Source organism: Pelophylax lessonae (assembly GCF_965119305.1).
Source record: "Pelophylax lessonae genome assembly, chromosome: 4".
In the NCBI taxonomy this organism is placed as follows: Eukaryota; Metazoa; Chordata; class Amphibia; order Anura; family Ranidae; genus Pelophylax; species Pelophylax lessonae.
The window spans coordinates 568,698,952-568,703,708 of NC_138771.1; positions in this window are offsets into that span (position 1 = coordinate 568,698,952).

Genomic DNA, 4,757 nt, shown 5'->3' on the forward strand with positions numbered 1-4,757 from the left:
TAAGACCCAGAGCTTCCATAATTCCTAAGGTTTCTGTCTTTCACTTTAATCAGGACATTGTTCTTTCGACTCTTTGTCAAATATCAGAAAGTATGTGAAAGTAAAATCAACCCATTTTTTTTACCTGAATGCATTACATGCATTCAGGTAAAAAACCTTCATCTTACTGTTTGTTACCCCCCTTCTCTAAATACCTTACCTGAGTCCTTTCTCAATTCTCAATCCAAAACTGTGCCCATGTGCAGCAGCGCTGGCCTTTCAACCAGCTCTCAGAGGACAGACTGATAGCAGTGAGAGCCAATGGCTCCTGCTGCTGTCAATAAAATCCAGTGAGAAGGAGTGGGGGGGGGGGGCTCTGCTGAGCCATGCTATGTGTGTCTATAGATGCACACAGCCTAGGTTGGGAGCGCCAGCATGTGCATCTCCAAAGCACACACATTGCTATGGGGGCATGCTCAGGAAAAGAAGAGCGAATGGCACCGGCAGGGGAGCCCAGAAGAGGAGGTAAGGGACCACTCTGTGCAATACCCTTGCGCAGAGCAGGTAAGTATAACATCTTTTTTCATTTTAGGTTAAAAATTCCAGGCTTTAATATCACTTTAAGGCAGATCTTTAAAGGAGTTGTAAAGTCAGAAGGTTTTTTATCTTAATGCATTCTATGCATTAGGATAAAAAGCCTTCTGTGTGCAGCAACTTTCCTCAGCCCCTAATACTTACCTGAGGTCCCCCTTTGTCCAGCAATGTCTACGAGTGTCTTGGGCATCCAAGATTCTCCCTCTTGATTGGCTGAGACACAGCAGCAGCTCCATCGGCTCCCGTTGCTGTCAATCAAAGTCAGCCAGCCAATCAGGGGGGAGAGGGGCGGGGCTCCATATCTGAATGGACACAAGGAGCTGTGACTTGGCTCAGGCGCCCCCATAGCAAACTGCTTGTTGCTGTGGGGGCATTCAACAGGAGGGAGGGACCAGGAGCATAGAAGAGGGACCCAAGAAGAGGAGGATCTGGGCTGCTCTGTGCAAATCCACTGCAGCAGAGGAGGTAAGTATAACATTTTTGTTATTTTTATAGGAAAAAAAATTTGACTTTACAATCACTTTAAGCTGGAGGCTGCCTCCAGTTATCTTATTTTTGGACATCCCAATTGTCTCTGAATTCTGTGTCCCTTATGAACAAGAAAAGAAAACATGGTTTTTCTACTTACAGTAAAATCAATTTTTTGGAGATTATTGAGAGACACAGGTTCCGCCCGTCTGTCTTTTGTGATCTTACACCTATTACTACTTCCCTACAATCTGAGGCATGCTGGAAATGAGAGGGGTTATATTAGACTGGTCATTGATTTTTGTTACCAGTATCCAAATCCTCCTGTAGGCAGCAGTACACCCCAATTGTCTCTGAATTCTGTGTCCCTTAATGAACTCAATGATTTTTGCTGTAAGAACAAAAATTGCCTTCTACTAATTGTTTATTAAGGCTGAACTCCAGGGAAAATATAGATTTTTCATGCTTACATTGGGCGGGCTTGACACAATGTATATATGCATATATGATACCTGAATGTCCTCTGTTGTTACTGTAAATCACTGTGGTAATTTAGGCTTCTACAGTAAAAGCAGCAGTCTTCCAGGTGCCATGCCGAGTGCTGCCCTTCTGCATAGTAACCACAGAGGGTCGCATTGATTTGTTCACTGAATGATGGCTGAGACAAGCAAGTGATCCCCTGTAGTTACTATGCAGAAGGGTAACCGCTTGGCACAGCACCTGGAAGTTGAATTGGTTCATGGAAGTTTGCGGCCATCACTGTAGTAGCTTGGGCTACTATAGTGATTTAGGTACAGCTTCCACAATGACAGATTGGGTATTACATATGCATAACCAACTTTGTGCCAAGTTGGCCCAACGTAAATATGCAAAATATATAATCTTTGGAGTCTGTCAGTGAGAACCAAGAGCTCTTTCTGTTCCACTCGATGTAGTCATTATTATATTATTTTTTTTTATCAGTTACGTCCATCCATAGACATGCATGTTTGTATGCCCTTGCCAGTTGACTTCTACAGAGATACTGTACATTTTCCAGCAGTGTCTCCAAGAGCTGCAAAGTGCTAATAGACAAAACAAAACATTCTCAATCCAGTCAAATTCAGCCTGATCAGGTGACAGACACCTAAATTTTACTGTTTTTTTTAAAAATAAAGATTGGGTCTAAGCCCCGGTTCACACTACTGCGTGTGCCGGGTTCGCATGTCATGTCGGAGCGCACTGCTCCGACATGACATGCGATCAGCTGTGCGGTGCGAGTTTAGCCATACAGTTTGTATGGCTAAATTCGCATCGTACCTGCAGCAAACACGCACAGGAGGCATTTTTGCTGCCGCATCAGGATCGGATCGCACAGCGGTTCACACTTGTGCGATCCGATCCTGTGCGAACTGCACGATCGCACTGCGATATGCGATCAAACTGGGGGTGTCGTTAAGATTACATTGACACCCCCAGCGGATCGCATATGGCAGTGTGAACTGCCGGGGGTGCGTGTGCGATGCGGGAACAGGCTGCGAATTCGCAGCCTTCCCGCATCGCATCAGTGTGAACCGAGCCTAAAACAGTCCAATATAGGAACCCCTTAAAATCAACTTCCTGATACTTTAATTATCAGGGGGTACTGATTGATGCATTGGTTTCTTAAATATTTTAGAAAGATTGGGATCTTGTAAAGAGATGTCCTAGCAGTAAAGTTTATCTAGCCAGCCCCTTCCACAGGGCTATAGCTAAGGAGTACCAGGATCACATGGAAAGCCAGCATGTGAACTCGTTTTTACAGTAGCCAGGATAAGCTAAAAAAGGTCAGGTGGAGTTGCTGTTTAAAGCAGAACTAAACCCTCCTATCGTTTTCAGCCAAGGAAGATGCCATCTTACCCTTTGTTTGATCAGCAATTGCCATGGTGCTGCACATGTGATCAGTTATGACACCAGACAATTGATGAGTTGACAGTTTGGTGGAGAGCACAACCAGTGTAACAGTTACATTTCCGGCACGTAACTGTTTTTTGAAACTGTTATGTCGATGGTTTTAGTTGCGCTTTAAGAATGTATTTACGTCATAAATGAACTTTTCCTGCACATTTTCTTTTCAATAGAACTGTTGGCTAGTCCTCAAATCTGCTTCTTCAGTTTTCTTTCCGTATTTAAGGATTTCAGAACATAGCGTGTCCTTATGTCTTATCTTTTTTTTACAGAACTGATACACATAATATCGTATTTGGAGCCCATCCAAACAAAAGTGCCTGTGCCTATGTGGCCCTGTTTGTAAATGCCTGGGTGTGAGCCTTTTAAAACGCTTTAAATGCCCCTTCCTCACTTAGGAAGAGAAATCAGAATGCAAAAAATAGACCGACATAAGGGAAGAAAAAAATAGGAATGGAACACATGCTCTGAGAAAGTTGGCTCCGAGTGCTGTGTCCTGGGAATTCAAGTCAAATCTTTAATTGATTAGACCCCCAATTACACTTCACACTCACTGGGCTGAGCATGTTTCCATTAATCGCAGCCCAGTTGCAGCAGGATTGGCTAGTTCTTTGGTTTAAAGAAAAAATCTATATAGACCTGATATTCTTTCATCGCGATCAGCCTGAGCTTAGGACAATGAAACCTGGCCGTATGTAATCATGCGCACACATTTTCACACACACACTGACTCAAGCTGTAGTTGTTTTTTTTTGCTAATAAAACTGTGTGACAGACGCTGAAAAGAAATCAGGGGGGAGCATGTACGGGAGGGAAAAAGACTGAGAGGAGGGGGATGGAAAAGCAAGAGAATGATAAGAAAAAAACCTCACAAAGAACTGAATGTGTGAAGATAGATGTGATACTATGTGAATGATGGCTGCAGAAGGAGAAGTAGGACAGAACATGGACAGCAGGCACATGAGGGTTTAACATTTGGACATAGCAGCAGAAGAATATCTTGCCATAGCAGCAAATTGTGACCCTGCCTCAAACTTTAAGGATTTGCCTTGGCCAAATCCAAGTACCCTGAGACCCATGTGTCCCCAATTTTGCATCATTCTAGCACATACATTACAATTAGGAGTGTAGATTGAGGCTGTACAAGTCATGTGGTTTAGGTGGAGGGAAGCAAAGAGATGATCTGCAGGTAAAACTGTGGTGTAAAGCTGGCCATGCATGCTTGTTCCTAAAGCCCCGTACACACGCACAGATTGTTGGCCGACCAATCGGCCGTCTTTTGTCCAGTGTTGTTGTGTTGGTTGAAATGTGCTCTAGACTGCGCACGAATTTTGTCGGCCAACAAAAACCAACTGCAGAAGTGATGTCAAGTTCTGTTCTACTTTTCGTGTGTTTTTTCTTCACTGAGCATGCCCAGTCTTGATCATCACATTTTTGTCGGCCGAAATCTGTACTGACTGACGAACAATCGGCCGTTTTGTTGTTGGCCAACAAAAATTTTATAGCCTGCACACCAGATTTTGGTTGTCGGAAGCATCATACTAACAAGCCGATAATTGGCCGATCGGGCGGCGGCCGAAAATTCACGGCCAACAATCGGTACGTGTGTACGGGCCTTAGCTGGCCACGCATGCTTGTTCCTAAATGTGATAGTTATCTTCCATTGTCCCTACTACACATGTCATTAAAACTTTTCCTAGATTACATTTAATTAAATTTTTTTGTGGTTTTCAAACTTAAAACTGCACTTTCTTTGATAGTTAATTTACTAAGCATTCGGATCATAACAT